Source organism: Coturnix japonica, chromosome 22, assembly GCF_054131305.1.
Source record: "Coturnix japonica strain WE chromosome 22, WE-NBRP24, whole genome shotgun sequence".
NCBI classification, from domain to species: domain Eukaryota; kingdom Metazoa; phylum Chordata; class Aves; order Galliformes; family Phasianidae; genus Coturnix; species Coturnix japonica.
Window position 1 is genome coordinate 2,270,964 of NC_140684.1, and position 14,249 is coordinate 2,285,212.

Sequence of the window (14,249 nt, forward strand, 5' to 3'; positions counted from 1 at the left end):
CAATAAACGCATTTGAGCAGCTCTGTCACTTGGCTGCTGCACTGCAGGTACTCTTTCATAAGAAGCACCATTATGAAAAATGCTGAAGTGGGCACTTCGTGCACACTGAACAAGAAGCTGTGTACAACACAATGACCAAAGCTGCTAAGCAAGTTTCACCAACCGACTTTTAGCAATGAGACAGAGTGAATGCAACAGCACACAAAGACTTCAGGAAGAAGTTGGTGGGTCTGTAACCTTCCTGCCAAAAAACACATTTCCGCTTTCCCTCCCTTGCTGTTCCCCATACAGGTAACAGGCCTATTTTAAACTTCAGACTCTTAGATAATAAACAAATAAAATGCTCAGCTTATGTCATTCACATCTACTTATCCATCGCAGCAGATCAGCAGTTCATTTATAAACCTATCCGGGCTTCATGCTGTTTCAAAACTGCAGCTGAGAGCTGTACGTGCAGCACCTTGCTGCTGGATTCCACACACCAGATGCTGTCCATCACAGTGCTGCACTGTGAGCTGTTAGGACAGCAGCACTCCCTAATTAGCTTAACACCTTCCCTAATAGCTATTTCAGAAACAATTCAGCTGAAAGCCAATAGCACATGTTCCATCCTTTCAGACAAGGGAAGCAAACAGTTCACATATCCTTGTCTCTCATATCACCTCCTGACAGGTAAGAGACAACTGCTCTTCACAGATGCATCTTCTTCACTACAAGGCAGGAGTACAGAATATAAAGTAATGAAACCTCGCTTAACCCATGACAATTTTATATATATATGAAATAATACATTGACATGATCAGAAGAAGTGCCCTCTAGAGGGCAATGCTGCAATAAATTTAAGTGCCAGAAAGAAAAAAAGGAGGCTCATAATGGCTGATCTCTGCACTTCAGTACGAACATAGCAACGATGTGATAAACACTACTGAGGAGAGCAGCACAGGCACCGCCTCCCCAGTAGCACACAGCAGGACACAAGGTGTGAGCTGCCAGAAACTGCTCTCAGTATTACAACTGCAGTAAAATCACAGTAGTAAAAACAAAGGGTTCTTGTATTGTGAACTGTGTCTCAGCACCAAACGCAGTAACAATGGCACAATAACTCTGGTAAAAAAAAAAATATATATATATACCAATATTTTGTCACCGCCTTGAGGGGATGCACCTATAGTACACACCTAACAGCAGCTAGGATGCACTGTAGTCCTGGATCCACCATCCAGCTAACAAATGCATTTCTGTCCTTCAGTAAAGGAACCCTCAACCCTCCCTCCCCAACTGCTGTCCCACTCCAGCTCCCTCTGACAGCAGTCCCTTCCCACGTGCTCCCAACACAAGCTATGCTGCAGCTTTATGGGCTCCTGACAGTGACAGCTCTGCCCACCTTCCCCTGCCCATTACGTCACTCTGGATGCTGAGTGAGAAGCAGCTTCCTAATGCCTGGGCACACTTTCCTCTGCCCACAGCTGCTGTAATTGCACAAGAACTCCAGTGGTCACGCACATTCCTGCAATAGCAATGCGAAGGTATGCTAACATCATCCCACATCTCAGCAGCTAGTCCAGACACAAACAGGCATGGGAATTTGATTTCCAAAGTCTAAAATAATTCAAACAGAGACAGAAGAATTCACGGAGATATGTAGAGGTTGGATTCCTGCTCCTCAGCCCTCACCCTGCCCCATTCACCCACAGGACCACTCAGACGCCCCCCCCCCCCCCCCACACACACACTCTTTGCTGCTCCAGAGAAAAAGGCAAAGTCTGAGTGCTTCACCAACACCTGCACTTCTACAGACCCTGGGGAGCGGTACAGCATTACCAAAGGCTTTCAGAAGTGGGCTCCTCTCATTCTATCTGAGCTACAGACAGCCAGTACTTGCAGGAAATCCACCACAAGGTGCCTGCCATTTTTATTCCATCAGTAGCAATGTAAGGTCACAGCACTCAAGGTTTAAGTTCTACGAAATGCCAATAGACCACTGTGCACATCTTTTACCATTCAAAACTGGCAAGGAACTTGAAAAACTTTCTGAAACACTAGAAAAGCTGTTTTTTGTTTCCGTTAGTGAATAATATGAACTACCAGCCATGGGAAGCCAAGCTGACATCTGGCTTTCTTCGGAAGCTGAACTGCAGTGACAGTGCTTTAACATTGCTGCCTTGTGAAGGGCTTGTCCTTTTGGTGGTACTGGAACACCCTGACACTGAAAGGGAAATCACCTGGCAGTCAGTGCAATTGAATATTAATACATGCAAAATCTTTTTATGAAAAGTTCCAAATTCCAGCATGCTGTAAATGCAGTAACATGGCCTAGTCACAACTCTGCCAAAGTAACAGTAAGAGGTAAATCAGAGCTTGTTTGCCACCAGGTGAGTTTTATTACCAGCTGGAGCAAACACCTGAAGGCCTCCACCCCCAGGTTCACCCCCATACAGCTTCCAAGTGACAGCTGCTTCATCTGCTCAACCTCAGAATCCAGAGGAAGTCTTGAATGCAGCATTAATTCACATTTTTTCACCAACTTACTGCTCAATCACAGTATTTCTCTGTAAATTTGAGAGACCAAAGAAAAAACAAACTGCAAAGTCCACTGAACACAATTCAGAAAGCAGTGCATCCTCAGACTTTTTCATCTGAAGGCAAAAGCAGCATATCAAGGAACTGCCATGGGAATGTACTTCTTCCTTGCCTTAGCTGAGCCCTCAGCATGACATGGCTCTGTAGCAGCACAATGATGCAGACTTGATATAAAAATAGATGGTGCTGATATCTGCAAGTACCAGAAGTACACTGTACAAGGAAAGAGATCATACTTATTTTTTCAGAAGTTACCACCTTGATGGAAACGCACCTGCTTCAGAAACAGAGAATGGACAAATGCTGTCCATGTGCACTGCCTCTTCCCTTGGCAGCGAGGGCTCTGTGATGTACGCAACTCAGTGGAGCAACACTAACCAGTCCTTCTCCCCCTAACAAGGGTTGTAGTCACTGCTGTGTTACACACATGCTAACAGCCCTGGTAATGAGGGAAAAAAAACATTCAACAGAGAAATCTTTGGAAAAACCTACTTGCATCTTGCCTGACATCAGTGATTGGTAGCATCAATAATTTGCTGCGAATAAGGTGGTGTCAAGACAGAGCCAGATCTTTCTCAAAAGAAAATTTCTTTTTTATTTGTTCTGTATTATTCAGTATAGGGAAAAGAAGACTGAGCCTACTAAAGCTATCCATGGAGTAATAACTACTAATTAAATGCAAAACAGGATGTGCCTCCTATTAATAACCCGACCTGTACTGCAAAAGTTCCACTTCCTAACTTAAGAACCTTTTGATTCCATATTGATAGTCCGTATATAAAAAAAAAACCAAACAAACATTGAGAAAAAAAACACTTAAGCAAAGGATTGTCACAAACCCCTCACTTTGTGACAAATCCAGTCATTAAATAACAAATCGTGGCCTGTAGTATGATCTATTTTACAAAGGCACAAAGACTAAACAGAATTGTTGAAGCAGACCTGAAGACTTCATTTTTTAAATGAAAACCAGTCCAATTCAATTCCTGAAATAGTGTTTCTGGACTTTTACTGACCCCTGCCATTAAATACTGCATAGATTAATTACTTCTCAAGCTGTGTTATTTTCCTTGTTTCACCTAAATACTTTGTTATATTGTTGTTACATCTTTGCTTAGCAATCCTAATAGCTCAGTGCTACATCTTTTATCTAAAGGTCTTTTCAGTGTCACAAGGCACCACTCACTCTCCCAAAGTAAAGCATGTATTTAACTATGACAATACTGGAGTTGCTGGACGGGAGCTTCACTGCCGCTGTGTGCAGGCAGAGGGCTCAGGAAGCCCTTCCATTCCATGCAATTCATAAATGCATTGCATGACACATGTACAGTTATCAAACTGTGAAACTACAACCAACCTTATCATCTTCCTGTTACTGCATCAGCAAGGCCAGTTCAAAGCTCTCCATTGCCTTTCCTTTCCTTCCAGCAACCACAACAAAGCAGTGCAATGCCTCAACTACCTAACAGTGCCCATTTCTGCTCTTCAGAACAATTTATAGTAAAAGTTACTCCATATTGAGATACGATCCACCTACACTACAGGTTAGCAACGAGGAAAAGCAAATGTTTAACTCAGAAACAACAAACATAGCAGTATAAATAAAAGATAGGCAAATAGCAAATAACTGCTCTCCAACCCACCTTTTACTCCGGGTGTACACTTGCTTTGCTACACTCAGTGGAGCCTCTGAGGTATGATGAAGACCCAGCCCAATGGTGGGCCCAGCCACCCCACCGGACAGCACAGCTCCCACACAGTGCCAAGCTTTGTGAGATCCCATGCAGACCTTAACTGGTGGCAGACGGGCAGGCAGCAGAAAAGCTAACCCAAGTTCATCCCAAACCAACATTCCTTGCATATATTTGTAACCAGGTTTGTTATAAGACTTCTCAGCATAGCAGCAAAGAGTAACACAGAGAGAAACCTATTATAAGGCCTTTTTAACATTCAGAAGGGCAATTTCACAAGCTCCTGCCATGGCCAAAGTCCCTCTGAGAACCCAGACCAGAGCTCCCACCATCACAACCCCATTCCCACGACAACAGCCAGCCTCAACCCCTGAACTCCAGGCTTAGTGTCCTTACCAGGCTGATAATTCAACTGCCGAAACCCATAAAAATATTGCTTATTAGCTACAAAAAACAATAAGCCTTAACACGTTCATAAACACTTCCATCTCCTGTAATTCCCATGTGCACATTCACCCCTATTGTATGTTATGGATTCTCTCCCATCCACTTCTGAATCTGTCCAAGTCAAAACATGCAGATCAGTCCCAGCACCGCTTGAGCACCATGCCCCAGCCAGCCTTACTGTTGTCTGCCATACAGCAACAGCCGCTGCTGCCCCTGCTGGGACTGCACATCATGGGACATGTGTCCACAACTTCAAAATAAACTAAATTTCTGTGGCTTTGATGACCACTGCTTAAGCTCTGTGAACAGACTTCCCCACAGAAACACAAGTTATATATACCAAACACATAACTGTAGCTCATTATATCTGAAATTAAAAGAGCTAGATAAAATTAATCACGGAGAGAATGTACCATCAGATACAAAGCAGGCCAACACTTTTCCAACTCACAGCAGTGGCACCACGCACTGCTGGGCCTCACAAACAGATTTCATTTCCCCTGCAGTCTGCAGAATTCTAGTATCCAAACAAGCTCATAGATAGATATCTATCTATATATCTTTAAGCAATCTACACAGATTTCCTCGAGGGAGACAGACCTTCAGTCACACTCCCAGTGTCAGGCTAAGCATGCCACGCAGTAAGCACTGCTGGGCAGGAAGGGCACACAAGTCTCTGTGAACAACCACGTGAGATCATGACTGCATTATGAAATCAATTACAGAGTTTCAGATTATTCCTATTTAAATGATTGCACATTAAAACTTCAACATGGTAAAACTTCGACCTGCTCTGATGTCCAGTGCCCAGCTCTCATGCCGCCCCTGCTCTCCTCAGGAGGTGTTCTGCTCTATCCCAGAGGAAACGCCTCACCTTTTCCCCTCAGTTTCTTACTGCATCTGAACTGCTGCTTTGTGCCATTCACTTCCTCTCTTTGGGTAATCCTTCAATCCCAGTGAAAGGCAAATCACAGAGGAGCAGTGGAGATCAGAACCACCAAAAGACTAATTTACTTAATATCATCAGATATAGATTCCATTATTCTTCCAAGTTGGGACCACCCCTCTGTGCACGAATGCAGCAGCCACTCTCCTCGCAAAGTCACTTGTTACAGGTCCCACTTCGGATCTCCTTATAATTTTTCAACAGTGTATCTTGTTTCAAAACACACTAACCAGAGGTGTTAAGTGCTTATTTGTATTTGCTGGCCATTAGTTACAATCCCTTCAGAGAGTACTGGACTAACAGCAGTTGGATCCCTCCGGATTACAGGGCCGGACTCCATGGAACACAGGCAATTCTTTTTAATCTGGATTAATTCTGACTGATTTTTTTTTTCTAAAACAAAAAAAGCTGCCTCATGGACCCCAGCCACAGAATACTTCCCATGATAAACTCTAGAAACAGATTCCACAGAAGCTGCCATTTAAAGTTGATATAACTGAGAGTGAGGTGATATCCAGACTTCTTGGGCATAAAAATTATGACCTAATAAAGGTTTCTTAGAAGTCTGTCTCCATCTCTTGATAGGAAAGGAAAACAACGTAACACAACAAGCATCCAGTTCCCTTTCTCCCCCATACCTCTCATTCCACCAGTCACAGCAGAACAGCACACATACGGTGCTATCACAGCAACCACAGAGCTGCTCTTCCAGTGTGGCAAACACACCCTATGCAGGAAACATTAGAAGCCAGCAAGGATGAGAGCAGGAATACAAAAAAAGCAGCTCAGTTATGAGCTGGGTTCATCTTTTCTCTACTTTTCACCCTACATCTGCATGGCTAGTTCAGCATGCCGTGAAAATAATTGTAAGAAATGATTTCACAGAGTTAGGTTTGAGCTCATATTATCCCTCCATTGCAAACCTGGCATGTTGGACAGGGTGGTGATACCACTGTGCGTGCAGTGGGGGGGATGAAGACACAAAGTATTCCAATGGGCAATTCAAGCTGCTCCCAAACTTGTTTGGCTTATCTGGATGACTCCAGCAAGAAGTATTTTTCAAAATGATTTTTTTTTGGTCAAGTGATACAGACACACTTTGGGGTACGAGTACCAGAACACTCTACTGAAGCTGTTTTGTCTTAGCTGCTGAGAGAAGGCTCTACGTGCTTTGAACCACTTACAAAGCAGGCCAGCAATCGTGCACTGGATGTGAATTCTGTTCCTTTCAGTTCTCTCCCTCGCACTTCCATGAGCTACAGAATGAAGTAGCAGTCAGATGGCTCACAGGACCATACCCACATTATTAGCCACTAGTAACCTGCCTCTGATGTTGTAAATCAGGATGTTAACAAACAAATTTAATCAATTCACAAGATGAAGAACAACTAGAAGGAAACCTGAAGGCACACTCACATTAAACCTTCAGAAACAGCAAGCCACATAATGACAAAACAATCCAAACACTCTGCAAATCACGAGAATGCTCATCCTTCAGTTTGCTGGACAAGCGAAACAAGATTCAAACATTAGTGTCATACGTACATCTTATCTATTAAATGGAAGAGCTTAAATCTGTCACGATGCTGGTGCCAAACATGATGAAAGCAGCATTCTTCTGGAAGGCACCTGATCCTTCTCAGGGCCCATCTCCACCAGGTGCCGCTACCTGCCCCCACTGGCCACACCTGCATGCTGGGAACCCCGCATCACTGCGGCCAGGAGCCACCCCCGCTTAGGTGACATTGCCCCACATCAGCCGCTGCCAGGCTCTGCACAGTTCCTTTCCTGCTGAGACTGATCCCTGTCCCCACACTGAAGCAAAGGCAGATGGACCAGGATAGGTCCTGATCCTGCACCAGGCAGGAAACCACAGGAGCTCACACCCACCCCAGCTGCCATTTTGCTCATGTGTGTTTCTGTAATTGTGATACACTCTGGTACTGGCAAATTATCCACCACTACTGCTCAAAGTCTTCTTAGTGAAACCTATTAGTGAAAGCAAAAGAACAGATCCAAAGTTTAGTTACAAACATGGCCTGCATAATGTCAGAGTTCTGTTCCCAGCCTCATGACCAAGTTGGATCCTGGGCCCATTGCCCCCTCCAAAGCTTTCCTGCTCCAGATTCTGCTTGCTGCCTACAAACCCAGTGCGTGAGAACCCCCATCTACCACCACTGCTGATTTAATAGTCACCATCTGCTTCAAAACATACACTCATGTTAATGACATCATCCTCTTAACACATTGCAAAGAGGCTAGCACTTAAATAAACCAAATTGTTTATCAGATGTTTTCTTGACAGCCCACCAAAAACGTCACAGGTGGATTAAAAACAAGACCAACTGCCAACACCTTCTATAAGGAAGAAACATTCATTTATCTACATGCGAACAGCCTGGATGTTTCCAACCAATATTCCTCTAGACTACAGAGGGATACACGTAACACCTCTGTTTTAGCATTAAACTACCTCCTTGCAGAAAAACAAGGCAACCAATGAAAGCAGAAGCATGCAAGGGTTGGGGGAGGTTAGATTTGTGTAATTAAGCCAACAGAACTTAGATTTGTACAGAACAATTTAAATTGATACAAGAGGGAAGGTCACCTCAGTCATGAAGGCTGCTGCTATCTCAGATGTGAACCAGCACAGCATCACACCACAGAACCTGTTACCTTAGCCCTGCCTGGAAGCAGGCCTGCCAGATGACTCACCAAGCACTGGAGAAGAAGAGGTGCTTCAGAAAAGCCTACCTACAAACTCACTGAACAGGGACCTACTTAACAACAGATCTGAGAAAATTACAGGACAGACTCTGCTGCTGCAGCACCACCTACAAACCACAAGCACAATGGGCTGTCCTGTAACTGGAAATATCTTCTCAAGACTGCAGCAGCTAGTTACTGGTCACAAATACCAGGTGGCTCTTCCAAAACCATTGGAATCACAACCCCAAACATGTATTTATAGTATCTGCTTTAACACAGTTCTAACCTAGAAGTCCATAAGCAGTCAAATCAAACTACCAGGCTTTCTAAGAAACAATACTAATAAGGAAGAAGTGGCTAACACACTTCTCAATCTATCAACTAGCCAGCACCTTAGAAATCATATCTATATACACATAGATATAATATTATATATATATACACACACACACATATATATATAAAACTATGCATGCATAAGTGCACTTGCTACTGTTTAGTATGCCCATGCTGTGCACACACACCTCGCTTTGAAGAGGGCTGTACCCTCACAGTTGTGATGCAAAGGGCAAGAGCTTGAGACAAACACACTACTTTGTAGAGAAACATCTCCTTGAAATTTCTGTCACAGCCCATGGCAGCATGAAGTGATACCACAGTCCACCCTCGGGGAAAACAGCCACAAGCAAGGCTAAGTCACATCTGTTTAATTCCCCAGAGTGTACATGAGGTGAATCTGTACAGGCTCAGAGGCCTGCCCCAACAAGCATAAAGAGAAAGTCCTTCTCTAAAAAGCTAAACAAGATGTACACATCTGTAGGAGGTAATCCTGCAGCATCTAGCAAGTACCAAAATAAAACTAGATCTAAGTTACTCCTTTCACAATGAAAACAACCTGCAGGCTAAAAAGCCCTGTTCAGATATACAGCAGAAGGTAAAACAATTCTGCTTCTTTCAAATGCTTCTGGTGCATGATACTCATCAGTGGGTTACTACACGTTGCTGGAATGAAGAACACGGTTCTAAGATAGTTATAATGTACATGTACAACAGGCACATAACTTAAGCTATGGGCACCGCAGTAAAGCTGACATAACACAGCTATAGTTCCAGTTCGGCCGCTGCATTTTCAGTAACGGCACAGACCGTTCAGGGACACACACCTGTTAGTTCACACAGCAACTACTGTACGAATGTGGAAGAAATAACCTGATGGACTTAAAACTAGTCAAGTTCCTACCAGTCAATTAGTCAAGATTCCTTATTAGTGTAAATGCCTATTTTTAGAAGCATGAGCTGAGGCATAACCTACTCTGCCAAGCACAGCTCAGAAGTAACATCAGTCATTAATGAACATCTTTGCTCACGATACCCAAAAGCCACCGGGTAAGTTCTTCTGTGATAGGTACAATCTTAAAAAATTAAAAATCAGAAACAGGAGAATAAAGAGACCACTTTTTAGACATGACAGAACTCACCGTGTCTCTATAATAAACCTGACAAGAAATCCAGGAGCATTTTGACTAACACACACGGCTCTGACACATGGAAAGACCTTCAATTGCCATCACAAGTTACGCACTAGGCTGGGAAACAAAAAAACCCACTCTATGTGAAATCCAAAATTGTTATTTGTTGCTAATAACAACTGATTGTTATTGTCACTTGGTTCATGTATTTAGACATAAGCAGCTTTTATTTTCAGGCTAACAACTATTCCAGTGTTCACTTGGAAGAAATTTTAACAGCCCTCCCACAGCCTTTGCCATCTGTTTGGGAGGCTGCTCAGGGGGCCACAGGAGCAGGGGAACCCAAATGAAACAGAACTGGTCGAGGGGGGCCCTCTCTTTGTGCTACAGTAGTTCCAACCTTCCCTGTTCATGAACACCAGAATGAGCCTCAGAGGGCCGTGTACAAACATACACATACAGCACAGTACAGAGCTACAGAGAAGCAGGGGTTCTACAGCTCCTTTCCCATAATACTTTACAAGAGGGTACAAATTACAATTAGCCCCAGAGGAAGCTTGTTACAGAGGTCTTGAACAAAGACAAAGTTTGGGTACCGGGTATGACAGTCAGCAGAATAATTCAGTAATAGCCCCCATTGCTGGTGAGATGGATAGGCATAAAACTAGACAGCAGGTAAAGAACACAACCCAAGCGCTGAAGGTTGGGTGGAGCATAGGAAGCAGCACAGGGAACAGACTCAGCCATCCAAGACAGACCTTGCATAGAGTCATACAGGTATGCATTAATGCCATCTTCTTTTGTGGAAGAGAAATTAACATGTTACTGCCATATGAGACAGTAACTTCAATCATTTCAAGGACAAAAATCAGCCAAAGTTATAAGCAGGTAAGAGTTCTATTGGATTTTTCATTATTCTTACCTTGGCTTCATTCGTAGACGCAGGCATTTAATGAATACATACGTTAACTTCTGTAACATATTCTCCTCTAAGTAAATGAACTTAAAAAAGCAACTATACAATAATTTTTTTATTTTGAGCAAATTAATACACGGAGCAGTGTTATCTGCAGCCCCTACCATCAAGAACTGACAGACCCAAGAAAAACAAAATCTCAACTTGCTTCATAATCATTTGTTCTCAGTGCTGTACTTGCTCCAAACAACACTGAATTCAGAAGCAAACACCAATAGTTATATCTCAAATAGCAGGAACTTAGAAAGCGGGCACCTTTCTAGGTGCTTCATCTGTTCCCTTTTGTATTCCCCAAATCCTTTTGTTCTAATGCCTTTCCTACACAACTTTAAGTCTCAGCGTTACTACCTCCCTCATGATGCAGAAGCATGCACACAGTAAGGCTCTTACAAAGCCATCTCACTGAAAAGGGCTTCAAAAATCTTGAGTTGTTATTTTCTATGAACTTGGGACATGACAAAGGGAAAGGCAGCATAATTACATCTGTATGCTAATAGGAGTTGCCTGCCCTACTATGTGCACCAAAGCAAGCAGGGATGCTTCATTTTTGCTTCCACCCAAGACCCAACCCACCTAAGAAGTTATACGAATAATAACACTAAGCAACACAGGGGTTCTCCATAACTCCTGGAATCTTCTGTGTAAAATATCCATGCCAAACTTATAGCTCTGATCTAAAACAAAATAAAATAAATTCAACAAGTGAACATCTAAGTTGATCTACTGAAGTGGATAACAGACAAAACAACTGGTTTTGCAACGGTGACTGGTCACTTCTCACTGTCACATACATCAAGATCCACCCTGCAGAAAAATCAGCCTCCAAACAGAATGTGAGGTTTGTGTTGCTGCATTGTTAGATTCTTCCCTAAAGAAGAAACCTCATTGTTCCATCCATTAGTATTCGTCCACCCCAGCAAAACGCAAGAGAAAAAAAAAAATAAAATCAAAAAGCCATGAAAGGGTAATCGAGCCATTTCGCAGCTCTGTCTCCTTACTCCACCCAGTCTCTCCTCAGCTCAATGGCTGCACACAGCATCCATAAACACGCTCAAATTAGAAGAAACACACAAAAACGAGAACCCTGAGAACAAGAAAAATTTGCAACACGCCTGTTTGATGATATTTTCTTTGTTTAGCTCCCTAACGTAATTTCTCTATTTAATAAAATGACTGGAAGGACAGATAGCATTGCGATAGCAGACCCTCCCTCTTCCAAAATCCAGCTGAATGCTGCACAGTCATTTATGAAATGATTATCACTGAACGTAGACTCTTTAGCACCCCCCCCTCCCCACCTCCTAGTACTGTATGAACAATACTGTCACACAACCATATCCTTAAAGGGGTCTCCACATAAAAACAGAATTCAGCCAGGTCCATACACCCGAACATTTACTTAGAATAAAATAGTGCCTATTCAAGATTTTTTATATAGCATCAGTAACCTTCCCCCATCCCCTGCTTGGGGAATTAACTGTGAATTGACCTGCAAGGACCAAGCCCTCTGCTGCAGCACTGCCAGCAGGGAAACATTACCAGTGAGACTATCGCAAAGAAAGGGGAGGTAACACACTGCTACCGCTATTAAAGGTCAAGATGAAATGCATCCACCTTTAAGGAAAAAAAAAAAAGTCAATTAAAAACCTCACACCCCCCTTAGAACGGAGTAACCCTGAACTTCATAAGGCACCACTCCCACCCCAGAGCCGCCAGCAGCCCGGTATATAACCTCCTGCCCGAACAAAAACTGGAAAGGGGTGACAAACGGAGCCATGGAGCAAAACCGACCGCCAGGAAAAGGCTTCGGAGGAACCGCACGTCCCTGGGCAGCGGTGTGACCCCAGGAAGGAGAGACCGGCCTTCCCTCCCCCCGTTCTGCTGCAGCTGGCACCGAAGGGCTGAACCACCTCCTGCCGACGCTTCCCGCTCCGTCGCCGCAGGGAAACGGTGGATACGAAGGATTCCTACGGCAGCGCTGCCCCTGCCCTGCGCCCCGGCCCTGTTTTGTCCCCGTGCCGCAGCCGGGGCCGCCTCCCAACAGCGCCTGTTTTGCCCTCCACAGGGACGGGAGGCGGAACGGGACGAAAGCCACCGGCAACGTTGCAGAGGCCGCTCCGCATCCCCCGGCGCACACGCACCGGGGTCCCCGCCCCAGAGCGTCCGCCCGAGATTCCGCCGGGCCCGCCGCCCCTCCCGGGATCCTGCTAAGTCACCGGGAACAACGGAGCGGCCTAGAGGCGGACAGAACGCCGGGCCCGCCGCTCCAATCCGCTGCCCCCGCCCCACCCGCGCCGCGTTGCGGCCCTCCCGCCCCTCCCCGCGTTCCTGCTAAGTCACCGGCGGAGGGGAACGCCGGGCCGAGCGGCGGAGAGCAGCGGGGCGAGAGGCTAAAACGAAGCAGAGGAGCCACTCCCGGCCCAGAGCCCCACCGCGGAGAAGCGACCACCGCCCGCCACCTCCCGGCCCACCGCCTCCCCTGGTCCCTCCTCACCAACGGGCGCGGCCGCCATTTTGAGAACGAGCTGGAGAGAAGGAGGGAGGGGGCAGCGAGGGAGAGGAGGGCGGGGAGGAGGGGAGCGGCCGCGCGGCCGCCGGGCCTGCACCGCTCGGGACGGCCTCCGCGGGGCGGCAGCGACGGGCGGACACACGGATGAAGGAAGGGAGGGAGGAAGAGAGAACGGAGAAGAGCCGCAGCCCCGGCCTTACCCGAGCCGCCGCTGCCGCCGTTTCGCTGTGCTCCGTGAGGCCGGCACCGCCCGCCTCTCCCATCCACGGGCGCAGCGCGGCGGGGGGGGTCCCAGAGGCGCTGGGCGCTGCTCCGTTCCGCTCCACGCTCTGTCAGTGCCGCCCGGCCGCCAGGAGAGAGGGAGGGAGCGGCGCGGCCCGCCGCGCTACTGCGCATGTGCGGGGCGGGGGGCGGGGACAGCAGCCCGCCGCCATCTTGGAAAGCTGAAGTGCAGGACGCAAGTCCCGGCGTGCTCCGCGCGAACCGGTTCCCGGCGTGCTCCGCGCGCGCCCCGCTGCGGCCCGTGCCGGGATGGACCGGGGGGGGAAGGGCCCGTCCGCGTCCCAGCACCCGGCGAGAGCCGTGATTCCTCTGAGCGTTTGCTGTTGTGCTTCACACAGTGTAGCTGCTCATCAGCCCGCCATCCCTCACACCTCTCACCACAGATACTGCAGATCTTCGTCTGTATCTCGACAGAGGGTAAAAACGTGTTAGCCTTCAAAATAGCGCCACAAATGTCAATGAAGAGAGTAAGGCAGCTGGTAGGGCTAGGAAGGGAAAGAAGACGTGGAGAAGATTGTGTATCGTGTGTATCCTTACTCCCAGGAGGGGAGTAAACTCTTGGAAAGGGCTGACAATAGCAGGACACGGGAAATGGTTTTAAGTTAAAAGAGGGAAGATTTAGGTTGGATGTTAGGGGGA

General features: G+C 46.2%; 1 protein-coding gene across 5 annotated transcripts in view; it reads right to left on the bottom strand.

Annotated features, from left to right (window-relative positions):
* PAFAH1B1 (platelet activating factor acetylhydrolase 1b regulatory subunit 1) overlaps window positions 1-13,720 on the bottom strand; it is a 30,193-nt gene extending 16,473 nt beyond the window's left edge. Inside the window, exon 1 of one of the 5 annotated variants that reach the window (XM_015881153.3) lies at window positions 13,529-13,720. The gene's annotated coding sequence lies outside the window, so the exon portion shown is untranslated. Of the gene's footprint in view, window positions 1-12,610; window positions 13,118-13,313; window positions 13,353-13,528 lie in introns of those variants that run through there. The other 4 variants (XM_015881154.3, XM_085521641.1, XM_085521642.1 and 1 more) reach the window with 4 other exon arrangements.
* Between the last annotated feature and the right edge of the window lie 529 nt (window positions 13,721-14,249).